Here is a 22,216-nt window from a genome sequence, read left to right as displayed (position 1 = left end):
ATATTTATCTCAAATTTAATTTTTTGGTCACTTACACCCCTCTGCCTCTAACCCCCTTATTTTTGAGTCGATCCTCTCTAAACAACTGAAAGAATACCTATCAAATAATAACTTGTTGTGTCCTTTACAATCAGGATATCGAAAATCTTGTAGCACTGTGACTGCTTTGATTAAGGTTGAGAACGATATTATAGAAGCGCTAGATAAAAAGATGGTCACAGCCATGGCACTATACTTGATTTCAGTAAAGCTTTCGATACAATTAGTCATAGCCTTCTTTGTGATAAACTGAAACACAATTTCATTCTGGACTCTTTGTCAGTTGGTTTACTGAATTCTTATCTATCACGTCGTTTACAATACGTGTACTTCAATAACACAACATCTGACAGAATATTTGTTCCCTGTGGTGTCCCAGGGATCCATTCTAGGTCCGCTTCTTTTTTCTATGTACATCAATGATCTACCGTTGATGCTAAATTATTGCAAATTTCATCTTTATGCTGATGATTGTCAACTTTATTTATCTGATTCAATGTCCAATTTAGCGCATACTATCATGAAAATTAACAGCGATATTCAAAGGGTTTTGGATTGGTGTAAAATCAACGGGTTGGTATTGAACTCGAAGAAAACACAAGCAATTATTTTCTGTAATCAACGTACAAGAATAACGTGTGCTCCCAAAATAAAAGTGGACAGTGACAAAATTGAATACTCTGATACTGTGAAAAATCTTGGATTAATTATGGATAGCAAAATGAGCTGGAAAGACCAAGTGAACGCTGTATGTAATAAAGTGTACAAAGCTCTTCACTCTCTCGTTGCTGTAAGAAGTAGCACTCCACAACATATACGTCTGCTTTTGGCAAGATCCCTTATAGTTCCGATTTTTGATTATGGGGATGTCTTATATTCACTAGTCTCTAAAATGAATTTAGGGAAACTTCAGCGAGCTTTCAACACAGATATGTTTTTAACCTAAGCAAATATGATCATATATCCGGGTATGCAAATGCTATACTAGGTGTAAATTTCACTAGTCATCTAAAACTTCGGGTTTGTACACAAAGTTTTAAAATTTTAAATGACCCTCCAGTCTACCTAAAAAATTTCTTTTCATATGCACGATCTATGAGAGGTCCTTTATTGATTGTTCCGAGATGCTCTTCTTGTGGACTAAAAGATTCGTTTCGTCATCGTGCAATCAGTGCCTGGAATCAATTACCGAGAACGTGTAGGTGTGGGAGAAACTATAATTCATTTATAAACAGTAGGGGTACTTACTAAACAGTTTAAATTACTGCGTAAGCCATGATTTTCTGCTTATTTGAAATGTTTCATGATTTTGCGAATGAAATAATCAAAGATTGCCTTGATGATCGCGACGTTTAATCAGTTTAATCAGTTTACGCTGTTAAGTGAATCCCCATAGTGTTAGTTCATATTTCAATTAATAGTAAAGTACATCGGCATTATTTATAATCAATAATTATAATAGCATATACTTTGAAAACCATTAGGAGGTTACTTGTGCTGTTATACTCTAATATAATAAATAAAATAAAAAATAAATTGCTCTTGTAGCATTTCTTGATATTGAGGGCGCATTCGATAACGCTTCTTTTTCGTCTATAGGGTCAGCAATGTTGAGGAGAGAATTCGACCCATGCATTGTTACCTGGGTACATGCTATGCTAGCTAATCGAAAAATCTCCTCTGAGCTTAGCGGTTCATACATCACTGTTAAAGCCACAAGGGGGGTGTCCGCAAGGCGGAGTGCTTTCTCCTTTGTTGTGATCTCTGGTGGTGGATTAGCTTCTAGACAGCTTAGAGAGAAGAGGCTTTGAAGTGTTTGGATCTGCTGATGACGTTGTCATTATTGTACGAGGCAAATTCGAAAGTGTTATCGTGGAAAGAATGCAATCTGCCCTAAATCACACTTTTTTTTTGGTGTCGAAAGGAACAACTAGGTATAAATCCTACAAAAACTTCCATTATTCCTTTCACCAAACGAAGAAAGGTCCAACTGAAACCCCTTTTCTTGAATCAAACACAATTAGTTTATTCAAGTGAAGTTAAATTTCTAGGTGTCATACTAGACGCAAAACTGAATTGGAACTCTCATCTCCAATCAGTTGTGCAGAAAGGTCTCAATACTCTTTGGGTTTGTTCAAAAACTCTTGGTAAAAGATGGGGCCTAAGACCAAGTATGATCATGTGGATATATAAAACCATTGTCCGTCCCAGGACCACTTACGCTTCCCTTGTCTGGTGGCCTAAAACTAATGAGGCTGCTGCAAGGGCTAAAAGCTCAACAAAATCCAACGCACCGCTTGCATAGCCATCACTGGTGCAGTTCGTAGTACACCCACTTTGGCCCTAGACGCAATGCTTCACCTGCCCCGGTGTAATAACTGGACACTGCCCCTGCCGATACCATCTACAAAAGATCGGAGCAATCCAAACCTCAAATTGCCGCTTCTGTGACGAGGAGAGGGAAACATCAGAACACATCCTCTGCTATTGCAGTGCACTCACTCAACGTAGGTTGAAAGTTCTCAGCAAGCCCTTTTTAGGGCCTGCTGACATATGGATCTTATCTCCCAAGGACGTGGTTGGCTTCATAAAGCTAGTATCGCCAGAATAGGGGAGTCACATACTGTAACTCAGGATCTCTATTCATCAAAAATAGATGGTCTTGAGTTCAGACGATACTAAGGTATCTCAGTGACAAACATGTTACTGAGATAACTTGCGTACCTCACAGCAAAAGGGTACGTCACAATAGTTCTAAAATCTGGACGCAGTGATCTTCACCCGACAAACGAAAGAGAACTAAACTCGTTCTACAACAAAATATATTATTGAAATGTTATCTTGTGGATATATCCCAATAACTTGAACATAGCAAAATAAGATTACCCAACAAAACATATTATTAAAAAGCTATACATATTTTTATAAGATAACAATAACAAACTATGATATAAAAACAGGGTATGTAATTCTGTTGTTATCAATTTGCTATCCACCTCTGCTCGGAATGCTTTTTAAAGCATTAAAACAAATAAAAATAGGTGAGCATTGACCACATTAATGAGATATCGATGGCCCTTGCAGTTTCCCATACATTCTCAAGCGTGCATCTGATCGTGCAATAACGGGATTGGTGGAATCGTGTACAAACGCGTCGCACCTGCAGCACAGGGTTTGCCTAGCAGAAATGTCTGTAGGATTCGTAGCAACAATTTCTGGAAAAATCACATCAAGAATTCCTAAAGTATTTCCAGTAGGAATTCTTGTAGGAAACCTAACAGGAATTTATGCAGTCTTAAAAAAAGCCTTATGGAAAATTTTAAAGAAATCGCTGGATTCAGTGAGTATTTGGCCTAGTCCCACCACAATAGGAACACCACGCCAATCGTGCTGCCAATTGAAAGATTGTGCTGACACCAACATTTGGTGGCTCCAGAGAGGAGAAGCATACATTCATCAGAAGTGTATTAAAATCTATATATATATAAATGCAGTGGCATACGTGGGACCGCACATAACTTGCGAACGGATAGTCCGATTTGGGTCGTCTAAGTTTTGTTCTGTTAGTTTTCACCCAAGGAAGGTTTATGAGACAAAAAACATGGAAAAATTGAAAGTTTTTCGAAAATCGGGTTTTTGTGCATTTTAAACGGGGACTTGGACTTGACTAGGGACTTGAAACGTCAAAAAACGCAGTAGACAAAACAAAGTTTGCCGGGTACAGCTAGTTATTTTTATAAAAATGATATCCGTTAGACTAACTAAACCGGTGCCCGCATCCTACCTATTTTACTTTTCCATAAATGTGTGTAAGTTAAGATTCTTTTTTCGCAACGACAAACATGGTAACCCTACATTCTCAAAGCACAAAGGATACCTACCAGATAAACGGACAAACGAGTTGCAAGAGCACCCTCTCGTCGCCTCCAAGAGTGAGCGAAACCAACACTTCATGGGCTACGTCCGCATGAGATGGCACATTCGGGCGACGCAATATAGCTCTGGTCTAAAAATAGATTTTCCATTTTCCCAATTATCCACTGCTGCTAGCTGCTGGCTGACTGTTGGGAGCATCGAAGGGACAAAGCTCGTCTCCGCAGTATGTGTATGCGGCTGCCGACGACGACGACGTCATAAAAGTTGCGCGTCCCTTGCACCGGCTGACTACCGGTTGTGGTGGCAATTTTCCTTGTACGACAAAGCCTCACCAACACCAGTCAGTGTCAGTCAGTGTGTGATGAGCGTGGTCTGTGGAAACTGAGAAGAAGCTTTTACACACGAGTTGCCGAACCAATCAGATGAGCGATCGGAGTGCTTTCACTACATGGGGTAGTGATGAAAGAAAGCTCCGGCAGTGAGGGTGTGTGAGTGTGGCGTTGGATGGGATGAGATACCACTACCAACAGCGGGGAAAACAACTCAATGAAGCTTCCGATGAGGTGGTCGGTGGGGGTAGGTGGGGGAGGTTACTGTGACGGGTGGAGGGTGCACGGGGAGCAATTTTCATTCAGAACGTGTGGGCGATAGACATGGATGTTCGGATGAAAAACCGAGTCGAAACCGAGCGGAAGTCTATAAAAGGCTTTGAGCTGCTCGGTTTCTGTACAATTTGCCAGTGACTACGATAGTGAAAACGGTGAAAGGAGAACAGAGCGAAGCAGCACCGAACCAGAAGAAGTGCTCCCATATTGAGACAGTAAATTGTGTGGTTGATAAGGTGGAACCATAGGGAGAAGGGACGCTGAGAGTGAGTGCCACGAGGAGTGGGAGGTTTAGTGTGGGGTGTCGATCAACTGACACCCACGCAGATGAAAATTTTGCTTCCTACACAAACGGTAGCAACTAGAAGCGAAGATAACGGTGTCACAGCATAAGCTGGAAAAACTGGAAAATTGATTACAATACAAATCGAAGTGCAATAGTGAAGTGGTAGAATTGAAGGGAAGTGAAACTCTTCCTCACAAGTAATCGAATCTCAGTGGATGATATCTCTGTAAATAGCATTGCCTTGGACCGTGGTTAATAACTGTTTCAGTGTAAAGTTACATCAGTGTTACGCAGTGTGCTCACAATTCCTTGGATAAAAAACTAACCAGGATCTACATACGTACTGGGTGAGTAACATATGCTTCTGATGTCATGCTCGAAAATTGACCCAAATGTGCATCGACCCCCTGCGGGCAATTCGTGTAAAACCTGTTGACATAAAATAGGTCATAACGTGCGGTGCGGACTTCTCTCTGAGTTCCAGTTGCGTGCTGCTGGCGCCCAGTCGAGCCTAAATTGCCAGTCGTCGTCCCAGCAAGCACTACATTCTGCACTGGGTCGTTGTGTGTTCAGAATCTATAGTCCCCGCAGTCCTCGCAGCTCCCCATAGCTTCCGTTCAGAAGTTCGTAGACAAAAGCGAATTAACCCATTTTCTGTTTGCTTGCACTCTGCACGCAGCTGCACCATTTCCCGTTCGGGAATTCTGGCTGCAAGCTACCGCATGGACAATTATCTCCTGGGTGCAAGCCTGGGACTTACCGACACCGACCGACCGACGTCAGTCCACTATTTATCGCTGGGGGTTTAAAAATAGAAACCAATCAGCTGAGGTATTCGAGGCTTTTCGAGCGAGTTCGATCAGCCGGTTCGATGGACGGTCTTGCATCATCATCACCATATCCGGATCTAATCAAATGGTGCTTCAAACCACATCCGTGGATTCGATGATGGCGATGATCCGGTCGCCGTCGGTCGGTTCCTCATACCCCGCAACGAATTGAATGCGATTAATAGTTCTTCCCATTTGTCACCGCACACAAACACCACCGGATCGAAATTGGATAAGCCCTCTCTCCGAAAGAAAGTAGTCCTTCTGGGAAAATTTTCACGGACCTAGCGACAGGCCTCAATATTGGTCGTCGTCGTCGACGACAGAGCCGTCGTTATCTTGTTGTCCCATTATTACACTTTGTGAGAGCATGGCGACCAATATCGGGGGCAGGACAAAACACACGTGTGATGACCTTCCCCCCGGGCAGCAAATTGAGATGTCCTTCCTGGCTCGGTATTCGGCATTTATTTTTTCGGTGCTGTTTCTGGCGTGAATTTTGTACCCGGAATGTTGCGCTATTAGCGCTGGTCGAAGGCTGAAGGCCGCCGGTTAATGGCTGCTGCAGTCATCGAAGAAAGGTAGAGTCGTCCTTTGTTGGCAATTGCTGTTAGTAACTAATAGATATTTATTAGATATATTCATTATCGAGTACAGAACTGAGATATCGTTTTCCATACTAAATGGCCAATTTGTACATGTTCTAACTTTGTTCTGCTATGAGCAACTGTACTGAAAATTTGAACGAACTACAAATATGCTGAATATTGTTATAGACACATTCTACAGTGGCGTTACAACGTTTTGACGCATTTTTGGTCAGATTTTTCATTATAACTCGTAAATTCGTCCGTAAACCCTCAAATATCATTTCATATTCGAAATGATTGTAAAATATCCAATAAGTATTATCTGTTGAACAGTTAGTTTTCATCGGAAAAGTATGTGAAAAATGGGATGCAAAAATATTTGAGGGTCCACGGTCTAATTTACGAGTTATTGTGAAAAATCTAACCAAAAAGGCGTCAAAACGTTGTAACGTCACGGTAGAGTGTGTCTGTAACAAAATCTGAGAGTTTTCGAAGCACTTTACCTGTAGATTTAACTTGAAGAAGCAAGAAATATTTTCGCAGACTATTCAAACAGTCTTCACCCTGGAGTTTAATAAATTAATGTATAATGTTAAAATTTTTAAAAATATTTACTGAATGAAAAAATAAAATAACACAGCTACAGGGGATAGACTATATGATCAGGACAGGCAAAATTTTCACTTTTCAAAAAATGTTGAACTTGCTGTAACTTTTTGAAAATTGCATCGAATATTCTCGAATGTAAGTTCATCGAATTTTTAATGTAAGTTCATCAACTAGTTGTGTATCAGTGGTCCAAATTTGGAAAATATCGGGCTATTCTTCACGAAGTTATAGAGATTCTAGAAAAAAGTATAATTATCCTTCAGGCTTCGGGCTTCGTGGCCGTGCGGTTAGCGGCGGCAGTCGTCTAGGCGTATCGTAAGCCTCAGAGTGTGGGTTCGATTCCCGCTCTTGTCGGTGGAAACTTTTCGTCAAACGAAAAATTCATCACTGGGCCACTGGGTGTTCTTTGTGTTGTTCGTTGTCTAGTGTAACCAATGTGTTCAGTCTCTACAGCTTCTGGTTAAAGACGGTGTGAATTGTCTTTTCTAATAGCCAACTTTGAATTGTTGTAGCTCCGTATTCAATAAACCGAATGCAATGAAATTTTGACCATCAATGACTAACGAACTATGGAAAACCTTTGACATAATTTAAAATTCTTACACGAAAAAAAATTATAACGGTTAGATTATATTTCTAATAAAACACCAAATTATCCAAAACATCAACATCGTTTCAAAATTCAAGATGCAAATTATAGTTCATTCAATTTCCCTCTAAATGACTTATATATAAATGTAAGTAATGGAAAGTAACAACATAGCCGCTAATAAATTGAGAAAGTAATAGGATGCATATTAAAAATAGATCAATTTACTAAAAAATCGTGAAATAAATGTGATGACTATAACTTTTTCTCTTGTTAAAATTTTCAATTTAAGTTAATCGTTTTTGAGAGTTCATTATATAAGTTTTGGATGGTAAAAATTTCATTGAAATCAGTTTATTGAATCCGGAGATATAACAGCTAAAAGTTGGCTATCGGATAATTATACCTTTTCCAAGAATCTTTATAACTTCGTGGAGAATAGCCCAAATTTCCAAATTTAGACCACTGATACACAACCATTGATAGACAAAACAATTTGAACAATTTTACATAGTGTTTGACTATTTTCTACGTGCTTCGAAAATTCTCAGATTTTGTTATAACAAAATTCACCATGTTTGTAGTTCGCTGTCTAATTTTCAGCTCAATTGGTGACGTAAGGCTGAAGTCGTATTTATATGTAGGGATTATCAAAACCCTTAAAAATTGTACTCCAATTCAATGAAAACTCTTGTCATGTCTTAAGTGAAGAGTGTGTCTTAAGTGATGCACGAGTTGGGTGATGATTGCATGTCATAAAAATTTAATTTTTCATGTCACGTAAACTCCGAAACATGTAGATTCACATAGCATACAGTGTCAGTTTGTGAAATATAATATATAATCACTTTGACTCATGTTCGGTTACGCGGAAAATAACGAAAGTTTACATGGCATATTCTGTAAATTCATCCCTGGCTCCACCTGTAGAATTCAAATTTTGCTAACAAGACACTTTGTATAAAAATATTTCGTAACTTAATTGTACGAATCTAAATTTTAATCCTTTTAGATAATCAACAATTTCGATGTTGGAGCATTTGAAGTTTGTGAATTTAAACTGAACTCTAAGTTCAAAAACTCACTTCACTCCTATAACTTCGGACGAAAATTTGCAACTTATAATCTAAATTAAATATTAAAATAATGTAAAAATTACATGTTTCCCATTAATTTCAACCATCGAAATCTTGGAGGATTGCATGTAGATTAAATCTTTAAAGGATATTTTATCTAGTTCGACTTTGGATAACTGACACTGAGGACGACTGTCAAAAAAAAGCATTAGAGTGCGGAACTGATTGCACTGTACCGAAAAAAGGTATTTAATTTTTTTTTATCTATGAATATATTAAAATTGCAACGCTACAATGTCAAATAAATATCTCAAGAAAGGCAAATAATTGTTTCAAACAAACCTAAATATTATGTGATACTGTTCTTCCAAGGGAGCAAATCACAAATAAGAGTTGAAATTTAAAAAAACACACAACGTTGGCTTTAAAAATACGAATACCAAGTAATTTAAAAAAAAATCTACACCTCTTTATTTCATTTCTATTTTTTAGAACCATCACCATACACCTCTATACTTTATTAAAAAAAGGGTTTTAAGCTCAATGATATGGACCCTTATATATATAAAATTAATTCTAAGGGCGAAGCTCAACGACCTCAGCCCAACAGTGAACAGTTTTTTAACATGAGAATTCAGGAAAATATATCTCTGATTACGACATTTTGTCCTTAACCCAGCTTCAGTTGCGTGTTCAGGAGTTTCTTGGCCGATTCCAAGATTTCCACTTAAACTGTTTTTTTTTCTTAAGTAGTGCTTGAACTTCCTACGCATCCAGATAGGTCAAGAATTTTTATTTATTTATTTTTTTTTTTTTTTTTTTTTGATACGCCAAATGTCCTTAAGGTGAAGAGATGGCTTCGTTATTCCTCAAATTATCATGAGCACAAATCTGAAAACCTAAATAACGGATTGCACTAAAAACTAATCGATTGGCCACAACCAATTAATAAACTAAAATATTAAAACGTTCGATATTTCTACCAAATCTGGAATCTAGAAAACAAGTAATGTTGAAATTTCATGTCGGTTCTTCTATCAAATCTTCAAAATAAAGTCAAGTTTAGGACAGCCTGAAACAATTTGGCAAATGTTTAGTATTATTGAAACTGTGGTTGATTAAATTCACTTCTCAAAAATGTAAACTGTTCAAAATGCAATTTTGTAAAGATTTTCATTTCACATTTGTTTTTGCGCTTAGAAAAAAAAAATGTTGAAAATAATCTATGATACAGACCCCGAGCAAAGTCCAACAGCAAAATTACAGCAGATCGAAAACATGTTTTGTATTCAGCAACAAATTGATATCACATTTTGATATCAGTTTATCTTTACTTGATTTGATTTCAAATTGTGTTTTCAGCTTGCTTTCATTTTCAATTAATGCAAATGTTTAGTGTAAGAATAGTTTTGACTCTTTTAAGTAAACTATGTAAAGGGATACGTCATTAGTGCAATTATACTTTTTTATTTATGATTTGATATCAACCGAAAAACTCTACATTTAACGATTTTTCATTTTTCTTGTGCTGGTAACAAAAACAGTTATCAGTTTGCTGTCATCGATAGCAGGAATTGTTTTCAATTTGCTGTTACAGGAACATTTTTCTGCTCTCATTTTTGATGTTTTAACTGTTAAAACGACCAAAACGAAATCAACCTGAGTTATCAAAATTTGCAATATCACAACATCAAAATAAGTTTTCAATTTGCTATCAGACTTTGCTGGGGACGGTACTTCTATCAGCATTTTAGACGTTTCTTCTATATGGTGAAAAGTTTTATGAGTTTTTTTTCTCGGTGTAATTTTTTGGATTGCTGAAGTAATTTGGCGTCGATTTCACCAAGAAAAATTTGTTCTACGATGTGTAGTTTTTGAGATATGATTTTTTGAAATTTGGGGTGTTGAAGAAAATTTTGGAAAATCGTGGAATTTTATCTAGCGTTTTCCGGGAAAATAGTCCTCTATGATTTTTTTTTGTATTCCATATACGATCATATATCCACGACGTTTAGCTCTGGTGAAATTTTCATTGAAATCGGAGACCCATCAGCCCAAACCTGTTCGGTAATAAAAAAAATCCCCATATTTGAGATGGAAGTCCCAGTTATATTATTATTTTTAGAAAATCGGCTTTGCCATTCCTTAATCAAGAACAATATCTCCTACAGTTGATCCAACATTTTTAATGAAATTGTGAACATTCTTAACTAATTTCCGCTGCACTCCTTAATGCACTTTGTGAACTAACATTTAAGTGTACAAATCCGCAGTTAACAATGGAATTCTACTTTAAACTGTTCACTATACAGCATACTTCTCGACAATCTTCTAATTTGTCCAGTGTTGCTTGTTTTACTGGAAAATTACTGGAAATTACTGCAAAACCAACATAATGTAATGGAGATTTTCATGTTCAGGTAAAGTTTAAAGTTTATCCATTAGTCATTGCCAAAAACTGTTAAACTGAAAGTGATTCCGAAGTCATGTACCAAAAACGGCACAATAAGGGACAGTTACAGTTAGACAAAACAATTGACAAAAAACGATAGTAATTATTTGCTTCTTGAGGAAGACACTATCCCCGTGTCGAAACGTCGGGTGAATAAAACAATTCGTTTTATAATTCTCAAGACTGCGTAGCCGTTAACCAAGAGAATTAACTGAACCATTTAAAGCCAATTTAGAAACCTTATTCTAGATTTTCTCCCGAGATAGGCAAAATAGTTTTCGAAATTAATGCCATCACTTTCAGCGTGTTAAGCACAAACTGTTAACTAATTCCTTCATTTTCAAGATAGCCATTTTCTTTTTTGTTACTTTTCTAAAATATTGGAATGAAATTCAACCTGTTTAAATTGTTCTTTGAAGCCCAGAACAGTATATCGCTTTGAGCATGGAATACTCCTCATCTAAACCTCAAACCTCTAAAGCTTTCAAAAATAAGATCAAAAGTTGTTTATTTAATAGAAATTATTCATGTTGCGGATACGGGGCAAGCTTCCTGACGGATAAGAATATGGAAGATGATGGATTTTCTCATCAAAGTCGTCAAAGAACCACTTTTAGAGCTTCTTAAAACGCACGTTTTCGTGCGCTGAGAATGTTGCTACGTCATTCCGTTCAAAAGATATCGATGATTTTCTAGAAAAAATAGCCACTTTTCAAGTATTTTTTACTTGAATTACAAAAATAACACCTCTCTAATTTTTTGATATGTTTTGTAACAATATTTCTTCTTTTGAATGCTGGAAAAAGATATTTTTTATCTTTGCCCCAACTCTTAATATCGCCTTTTGAATAAACTATGATTTTTAAAGAAAAACACTCATAACTTTTGAACCAAAAGAGATAACGATCGTCTCAGCGCACGAAACAACGCGTTTTCAAATGGTCTACAAGTGATTCTTGGGCGACTTTGATGAGAAATTGAAACTGAAAAAGTTAAAGCCAGAAAACCTGTTCTTCTTGAATCACCCTAAGCTATTTCAGAAATATATCTCTAGATCGGTCAATTTTGAAGCTACAAAAAAACCTTCTTCAGCAAACTTGCTCAAAATTGATAGGTCTCCAACTTTTCCGAAGAATGTATATAGTTATTCTTGCAAATAAAAAACGTTGGTTTCCAATTTCTGTGAAAATATGGACCACCCTAATTTTCATATGCATTGAAAAGAGGACCTTATTATTAGCAACAACTTTGTAGAAGACCATATTTGTCTAAAAAGTAATTGAAGGCGCTGCATGCATCTTTCCTCGTAAATCTGGTTCGTGGACCACTGTGCAATGGTGGTTTTGTAAAAAGACGTACATTAATTGATAGAAATATCAAAGGAATACCTCGGTCGTAAGATTGAACTGCAAGCTAGCATTCTGTGGCCAAAAGTACAATCAAATTTGCCTCTGATTGAAGAGAGGATCGATGAAAAAAAATCATGTCATCCACATTTGGTTGCCATCCTGTATCTCAAACCAAAATTTTGGGCAATTTTTACAAGACTTTCTTACTGAGGTTTTAGCTTTTCTTAGTTCTTCTTGTAAAGAATATTACTGACGAAATTCGCGTGGCTAAACTGTATTTTGGATACCGTAATCTGAGCGGTAGTTGATCACTATGGGATCCACGTCCTTCAACCGCTGAGGACACCACAATTCTGTTTCAATGAAAGAACTTTTGACGTAAATCAATTCTGTGCATATATTTGAAGAATTTTTTAAGGTTTTTATGCCAATTGTGATAGATTTTACACAAACATTTCAACTTTATTGGATGTGTGTATTAAAATTCGGCGAAAAGACTGCCTTTTTAAAATCGCTTCCCATCAATACCTTGTGTATTAGATGACTCACAAAACACTTTTATTTATACGGGATAAATGACCCATACAAGGTTAAAATCCCTGGTAATAGACAAACAACAACAACAACAACAACTTTTATTTATGCATGGTAGGCTTATTAAACATAGCTTTGGTTTGAAATTGATGTTAATATGTAAGTTTAATTTGAAATTAGCATATTTTTGCGAAAGTAAGACGATTTTTTGAGAAATTGCCTACATTTAGGCGTTTAATGTGGATCATTTCTAGACGAACATGTGAAAAGGGCGGAAGAGCCAAAATGTAAACAAATGAGTTTTCCCTCAATATCATTAGAATTTCAATGAAACTATTGATTGAGCTTTACCGTTTCATTAAATAAAGCAACGCAATGCTAGAAATCGTAAATTGGATTTGGGCGTAGTTCCAGTTCACTTGCAATATTCCGCTTAGTGTTGTTACGCCGGTAAATTTGATGGGAGGACGTTTTATTTGCAATAATTTCCAAAATGTAGCTTCTAGTCACTCAATTTTATCTCAATAGGAACGATTAGGAACGTTTTTCATTGTAAAAATCATTAAGTTGAAATAAAATAAAATTAATCCTTACGCCATCTAAACCCCTGCACGCGTCGTTACGTCGTACATTCCGTCTCTTGAAATGCCAACTTGGAATTCCGCCGGGAATTATGCTGTTCGTGAAGACAAATTGTTGTTACGCCTTGTTTTTGTGTTTGCCTATACAGGCCCTGTAATCCGGTAATATCGGTAATACCATGTAATACTATCACAGCCCGTAGCATTATTTTGCGAAAGCAAAGCCGTCATTGTACAGAAAAACAAAAAATCGGACAAACGCAATCAACAGAAAATTTCACTATCGTCGCCGCCTCGGTGCATCAAAATTGCTTTCAAATCGCACCTTTGCACTGTCTTTGCACAATGTTGCAAGCTTCTTGTACGCTGCCTCTTGCATATACTCACGCATCACCTGTAATCACGAATCCGAGAAAAATCGCGAGGATTTGCAAAAATATTTCAGAGGCGTAATTCCACACCTGCTGATTAATGGAACATAAACACCACGGCGCAACAACAACACAGAAGAAATAACGGTGCATTTCCACGGCGGAATTCCAGAGGATGACGTTTATCGGGCGAAAAAAATCGGCGGCGAAATTACACGTTGCAAATAAACAAGCCGTAATTTACTTTTTACACTTTTATGCTTAAAATTACAATTTTAAATGAACGTTGCGCAGTGTTTATGGGAATTTTTTTAATTACCGTCAATTTGATAATGAAAAATGATCAATTAATGCCATGCTTGATAAACAGGATTTGATTTTCGATGTCATATCTTTGCTAGCGGTTTTCTCCATTCGAAGGTTTTGGAAATCCGCCTATTTCACATGTTTGTCTAGATTTTGTAACTTACTTAACTTTATTTTATTTTCAACATACACAATACACTAGTTCTAAAAATTCTAAAAATTAATTCAGATTCAGAATCATCCAGTTTAGTTTGTTCAATAATTTTCGGTTCTTGGAATGGTATGTCATTGGTTGATCACTCTACCCCTGCTTGAAAGTATTCAAATTTTGCCATTTATATATTTTTCACAAAATGTAGCAGTTTCTTGTAATAATTTCGTTTACGGAACTTGCAACAGGTCCACTCAGTACATGTTTTAAAAATATTTGCTTGGAGTCACATGCATTGTACCTGATTTTATTCAAAAGATTAGAGGAAAAATAATAAATTTCCCATCAGATTACGGTATCTTATAACCAAGAAACTGCACTGATGAGTAACTTTTCATTACAGCTAGAAAACCGTGAATTTGTTAAAAGTTTGCCAGAAGCTTTGCAAAATGCACAAGAAGCTCTCAAATATTAAATTTGATTTGTTATAAAACTCGGTAGTTCTTTATTTTTTACCAATATGTAATTCGATAATGGGAATCTAAATTTTATGTTATGCTTTTGGGTAATTCAAGGACTGATCGAGTAGATCACTAGTAGACTTTTGGGCAACTCAAGACGTGGCTTCATTATATCTTCACCTTAATTTTCGAAAATGTGAAGAATTGTTACTCGGTGAAATGTTAAATTGATTTGCAGCATTTCAACTGCGATGCCCAAGTAACAATCAGCATGCCTTGAAGGTTTATTCATGTTTTATCCTGGTTTTATACGAGCATGTCAAAAAGCTAGTTGTTCTAAATTAGTTTTATGTGGTAGTTTTTTACTTTGAATTTTTGGCGTTCCATAAAACTATCATATAACTTCTGCTATAAACATCTTTAATTAAAGACTTGCAAGTAGACATGAATTGGTATTATCACTTATTATATACCATTTCAATAAAACTTGCATTTGCGGTTGTTGTCGGAGAGATTTTTTTTGTAAACAAATACACAAAACTGTGAGGCAATGCATAAAACCAACAAAAGATTTCGTGGCCGTAACATAAACCAAAAAAATGCTGTGATAAAACCGCTAGTTCTATCATAAGCTCAGTTATGACTACCTCAGGAGGGTTAGCTCTATTGGAGGCATCATCAGGAACACAGAGTTTTATCAGAAAAATATGTCGCCTAGCCGGGATAATTCATGTAAATACAGAAAAAAATTTACTCAATTTTATGATTTTACGTACAGCTTAAGATCAAATTAAACCAAACAACACGTTTCCGTCATTTTATTTTGTTAGAAAAATTACATAATGTCTTTTAAACTCCGCTGTGTTGAAAAAACCTTTTTTTTGCACCCAATTCCACCGAGTAAATTAAATGCATTTAACTTCCAAATTATGCATAGTTTGTATGGCGCACTTAGTTTTTGTCATTATCACAGTCACATTCATCATAAATTTTCCGTGGCATGTCTCCTGACACGTATTAAATAAGAAAACAAATCTGAATTCCATATCTGCATCTTTCCAATTGATGGCTGGATAAAGAACCAAGCATAATTTATTCTGACGATCGAACATTGAGAGTGAAAAATAATCAAAACAATTATTTGGCAAGTCAGAAGATGGTTTTATTTAGAAGATTGTTAAAACTATGATACAACCCGAAATCCTAAGCCGGTTTGCATACGAAGTCCTGTAGACCCTAATAAGACTGGGCCAACTAGCCAGAACGTGGGCTTATTGAGGCATACAAGAACTCGAGAGCATTTTCAAGTCGGCATCAATGGTTTTATGTTTAGGATTTTTGAATCGCTAAAAAACTTTGATAAAATTAAAATTGTTACTTGGGTGGTTCCCATGCAGCACCTGCAACATCATCCAAAATGTGGTTTTCTATGCTTTGGTCTAAAAGAGTTGCAATAAAAGCGCACGCAACTTCCATCTTGTTAGTTGAGTTGCATTTAAACTCCGAATATCGTTAAGTTACAGCTTTGTTTCATAGGAATTACAAATAACATCGTATTTAACATCGATTTATGGAGGCGGAGCTTACATATTCCTCATAAGTGGCAATACAGTCAGCTTGCATTACATGTGCTATGTAACACACATGAAACATCTTACTCTGGTTTGTTTGTTCAGATTAGGTTCCAAATGTATTGCGGAGAACTTGCGCGTCTTTTCATTTTGACAGCTTTCTAACTTGTGGCAAAGACGGTACAATAACGCGTAACTTCTGTAGTTTTTATGGTGCATTGAGCAGCAAATCTTTCACAGAGCTTCTGGTGTAGTATGTAAGGTGAGTGGTTAATACTCCTGGTGTCCATGGTTCGAGTCTGAATATATTTTTTTCATTTTTTTTATCATTCCCCCTAGCTCAAATTGCATAAAGATTTGAAATTTGCGCTTTTTGCGTTTCAAAGAAAAAGCAATTATGTTCTGTTGTCCTTAATTTGAACAGTGAATAAATTGCACTGATGTTGCTGGTACTGGCTTTGAAACAAGTCGTGTTGCTTGCATTGGCGTAGCTAGGGGGGGTTCCAGGGGTGCCTGGCACCCCCTAGAACAAATTTGGCACCCCCTAGAATTTTTCCTTGACACTTGACAGTCACCTAAAATTTCAAACTTGACACAATAATTACAATATTTATTAATGGCACATTTGAACAAAACTTAAGCACACCTGGAATTACTTATATACCTGTTGTACATTTTGACGTTTTGGATATTGGTAAGAACAATCATGGATTCCTCCACAAATATCTCTATCTATTCATGTAGTGATTTCTTTAGGCTTTCTTTATCGATTCTTCCCGATATTTCTTCAATAAACTTGCGTTAGGATTCTCCAGGCAGTCTTGATGGGGTTATACATACTAGGAATTTCTGCAGAGATTGATCCAGCAATTTCTCTTAGGATTTCTTTGGAAATTCTTACTATGATACTTCTCGAAATTCTTCCAGGGATTCCTCTAAAAAAATTATTGGGATTCCTTCAGGAGTTCCTGGTGGAATTATTCAAGACAATCTTCCTGGGATCCTTTCAGAAGTTCTCACGGTGATTCTTCCCGGAATTCCTATAGAGATTTTGTTCAGAGATTCTTTCAGAAATTTCTCATGGCAATTATCTAGGAATTGTGGCTAGGATTCATCAAGCAACTCCTGCTGCGATTCTTCCAGCAATTTATCTTAGAACTCCTCCAAAAGTTCTCACTGTGGTACCTTCAGGAATTCTACTACAGAAGTTCTTCCGGAAAATTTCTAACAATCCTTTCGGTGATTCTTCCAGAGATTTCTTCAAGGGTTTATTAAGGAATTCATCCAGAGGTTCTTCCAAAAATTCCACAGGGGATTTCTCCAAGAACTTCTATTGACCTTCCTCCATAAATTCCAGCTTCACGCAATTCCCATTAGGACTCCTTCAGAAATACTTCTAGGGATTTCTCCTGGCATACTTACTTGCTGCAATACTTTCGGGAAATCTTCCTGAGATTTCTCCAGAAGTTCCTCCTGCGATTCCATCAGGTGTTCCTCCAGTATACTTCTACCGACCCTTTCAAGGAGAACTGTAGGTATTCCTCAACGAATTTGTTAGAGGAACTTCTCTTAAGATACCTCCGGCATTCCTGTTTCTAGGATGTCTATAGAAATTACTTCTATGATATCTCCCGGAATTCTAGGAATTCCTCCAGATATTCCAGCTGGTATTCCTCAAGCAATTTCTTCCAGCTATTCTTCCTCCAGAAATTCTAATTGTGGCACTTCAGAAATTATGCTGCGGATTCTTCTAGAGCTTTCTCCTGGCTTTTTTGCTGCGATCTTTCCTTGCAATCTCTCTGGAATTCTTACAGAAATTCCTTTGGTTGTTCTGCCAGGGATTTCTTCAAGGACGCATTCAGGAATTCCTCCAGAGATTTAATCCAAAGATTCCTCCAGAAATTCCTCATGGATTTCCTGCAGAAACTACTTTTGGCCTTCCTCCAAGAATACTTCAAACTCCTCCTGCGATTCTTCCAGCAATTCCTCCAGACATTCTTACAATGATACGTCCAGAAATTCTTCTAGTGATTCCTATACGAATGGAATTCTTCCGGGAAATCTTCCTGAGATTCCTTCAGAAATTCCTCCTGCGATTCCTTCAGGGCCTTCTCTATAGATTCTTCCAGAATATCTCTACCGGTTCTTGCAGGGACTACTTTAGGTATTCCAAGGATTTTTTCTTTGGATTTCCCCAGACATTCCTGATAGGGTTTCTCTGTATAGTTTCCTCCAGCAATTCCTCCTAGAGTTTCTGCTGAGATTTCTAGAATGATACATTCCAGAATCCTTCTAAGAATACCTCTTGAGATTTTTCCTGTGATTTCTTCAGAAGCTCTTCGGTAATTCCTCCAGGAATTTTTATCCAAGGTTTCTCTCATAAATTTCTCACGGAATTCCTCCAGGTACTCTGCCGTTCTACGCCACATTGTCCCATGTTGTATGGGAATCCCATATAACATGGGACAATTATGCGTAGAACGGCAGTACTCCTCTTGACCTTCCTCCAGAAATTTCAGCTGGATTTCCCAAGCTATTCCTGCTGTGGTTCTTTCAGCAATCTCTCCTAGGATATTTTCCAGAAATTCTTACTGTAATAACTCCCGGAATTCTTCTTGAGATTCTTCTAAGAACTTCTTCGGGGATTTCTTCAAAAACTTGCTGGGACTATTCAAGGCAATCTACCTAGGAGCCTTGCAGAAGTACCTTCGGTGTTTCCTCCTGAAAACCCCAAAGGAAATTTATTACCTGGGTTTTCTCTTCCAGAAATGGCTCTTATTCTTCCAGGATTTTATCAAAAGACTCATACAGAAATTCCTCTAGCGTTGTTATTCATGTATTTCTCTAGAAATTTATTATGGCATTACTCCTGGAACTCCTCTTAGCTTTCTTCAAGGAATTCCATCTGAATCCCAACAGAAATCTCTAGAGGAATCCCTAAACGAGTTTCGGGAGTGTTTGGAATTTCCAGAGAAATCCTAGGAGATATTACTAGGGAAATCTCTAGTGAAATCCTATAGGAATGTACAGGAAAACTTGTAATTAATTCTCTGCCTTCTAAGAGAATGTTGCTAATTGATAAATTAAGATGTGAATTTGTGAAAAAAAAAATTCTGGTAGAATTAGAACCCACGAATCCGTATTCGCTAGACCACAGTATGGCCATTTCTTTGAGGGTTCCTTCGGCATAGTTGTTTTTTTGTTATTTTGCAAATTTTTCAGGCAATTTTATCGTAACTTTTTTGTATTGTTTTATGATTTAATTGTATTTATATTTTTGCTTTAAAAAATTGCTGAACTGGAAATTCAGAAATCCTCAACTCGACTTGCTCGAAGAAAAATCTATGAAATTCACAAAAAAATTACCGGAAAAATTGCCATTAAAATTACCTTAGAACCAAAGAATTCATATCAGAATTTCCAGAGGAATTCCTGAAGAAAATATTAAGGCTTTTTTTTTAAATTGGCCGAATCTAATCTCAAAATAAATTGCCGAAATATATTCTATAAAAATTTCCACAAACATTAACAAAAAAATCAAAGAAATTCTAAAAAAAATCCGGAATCATCAAATGAATTTCTTAAGAAAATTTAGAAATAATTCCAAAATTAATAGCCGTATTACCGTGACAGATTTTTTAAAGTACAGCCAAAGATTTTTTCTTTCAAATAAATTCCCGCAGAATAACTTTAAGAAATTTGCCGAATCATTTTCCAAAGCAATTACCGAAGAAGTTCTCAAAGTACTAATCGAAGTTCAAAATTTCCGATGGAATTGCTGATGAAATTACCAAATAAATTTTTAATGCAAGCAACATCGGAATTGCCGAAGGTATTCCGAAATAATCTGCTGCCGGAGTTCCTTACATAAATAATGAATAAATCTAGAAGAAATTGTCTAAAGAATTTTCATTAAAATTATGGAAGCGATTTATAAAAGAATTTCCGAAAGAGGTTTTCGAAGGAATTGGCGAAGGAATACCGATAGCATAGATAATGATAGTACAAAAAATCGACGAAAATAAAAAAAAGTAGAATGACTTGCCGAAGACATTTCCAAAAAAAAAATTATAGGAAATTCCCAGAGACATTGTCGAATGAATTACCAAAGGCTTCACTAAAAAAATCCCCAAAGCAATTGCCTGAAGATTAATTGGAGAATTTTCAAAATCAAATATCAATAGTATTGCAGACATTAACAACACAATGCTTGAAATACTACTAAAAATTGGCGAAGGAAATCCCGAGAAAACATATCAAAGAATTTGCGAATGAAATAAAAATCAAAATAAACTCCTAATGGAATTGTTGAAGAATTGTCCCAATTTAATTTTCAAAGAATGCGTGAAAGGTGTTTAGTATTAAAGCCCAAACCTATAACCTAATAAATTCTTAAATAAACTGCCGAATGGGATCCAAAGATATAACCGAAGAAATTTGCCAAATCCAAAGGAATTACTGATAAAAATAAATTGCAAACCCAATTTCCAAATAAATTGCCGGGAATATTCCCTGAAGAATTACCGAAACAATGTTTTGCCGAAAGCATACATTTCTTGTATCATACGTACATACCAGACTCAATTATCCAAAATGTACGAAGTTGAAATTTTGACTTATTACTACAATGTTGGTTTTAAGTCAGTCAAACCAGATATATTATCAATTCAGACGAAATTGGAATTTGGTGCGAGCATCAGACTCCTGAAGAGAAAAATCGAAGTTCACTCGCCCCAAACTCCGGGTTTCAACTGGATTGATAATATGTTAGTGAAGCTTCAGAACGGAACTCAGTATAATCGAGTCCAAATTTTGTATGTGAAAATGTATTCTCACGGACCCTATTGTTTTCAATTCATAATTAAGGGGTTGTCGCGACGATTGTTAAACTCAAACTGAAAATACAGATTTCATATATTATACGCAATCGGGTATCAAGTTTTCAAACCTCACATGGCAGGGAAAGTGTTAAATCAGTACAACGGTTCGGATTTAAAAAAAAACTGTTCTTCAAAATATGCATAGCGTGTTTAAATTTGCGGGCTAATTTTTCCCGCGACGCAGTATATCATTATACTAAGAAATTGAGGGTGGATCGGTATTTCCTTTTACAAAAAAAAAAAAAACAAAACAACCTGGAAGCCACTGAAACTGGCACCCCCTAGGCACCCCCTAGGAAAAATTCCTAGATACGCCAATGGTTGCTTGGGTTAAACTATGCATCCATTTACGAGGTCTAGCATAAAGTTGAATGAGCTTAAAAACTATTGTTTTGTCTTCCGATAACGATTCACCTCTAAGCTCCAGATTTTTAATCTCGTGTGACACCTATTTCTAATATTACTATTTACCACAAGTTGAAATTGTGCAGCAAGCAAAAATAGAAAAACACATTCGGTGTCGTCAAACCACCCACATCATGATCAAATAAAAATAGATGAATTAAGCTCAATACTATACACAAGCGATTAGATCGACATTAGTTGAAAACAACTCCACAACTATACCCCACCCCACTCACATCGGTATCGTGTGACGTAAAGCAAAATGAGTGATTGCTCAACAAACATGTGTGCTGCAAGTAATCAACAACTCTTCCGAGCTTGCGTCACAAACTGCTCTCGAAACTTTCCCCACCCACTATATATTAAATAAATTTAGATGCAACAATCTGTGGAATGGGAAAAGATATGATTTTATCGCTAATTTAATATCGCACCAGTAACCACAATAACCCCACACTTATGCTGGTTAGGCAGGCAGGTCACATCCTAAAAATATTACAACATCATCAAACTTACTAAACGCCGCCGGTCACATATAGGACCAAAACAAGAGCTCCTATTTTACTCCATTTATTTAAGTGCCATCAAAGCTTCGCGCTGACTGTGGCCAGTGCACACTGGGCCACGAGCGGGATCTAGCAAGTAAAAACCTCTA

The 22,216-nt window shown here is 36.6% G+C and overlaps 1 protein-coding gene across 1 annotated transcript in view; it reads left to right on the top strand.

Moving 5' to 3' along the window:
• The first annotated feature begins 4,584 nt into the window (after positions 1–4,584).
• Positions 4,585–22,216, top strand: part of LOC109420020 (probable serine/threonine-protein kinase tsuA) — a 33,537-nt gene continuing 15,905 nt past the window's right edge. The window contains exon 1 of the mRNA XM_029853280.2: positions 4,585–5,153. The gene's annotated coding sequence lies outside the window, so the exon portion shown is untranslated. The remainder of the gene's footprint in view (positions 5,154–22,216) is intronic.

This window comes from Aedes albopictus, chromosome 2, assembly GCF_035046485.1.
Source record: "Aedes albopictus strain Foshan chromosome 2, AalbF5, whole genome shotgun sequence".
In the NCBI taxonomy this organism is placed as follows: domain Eukaryota; kingdom Metazoa; phylum Arthropoda; class Insecta; order Diptera; family Culicidae; genus Aedes; species Aedes albopictus.
The sequence above is the reverse complement of the archived record's forward strand: the minus strand, read 5'-3'. Positions and strand labels throughout refer to the sequence as shown.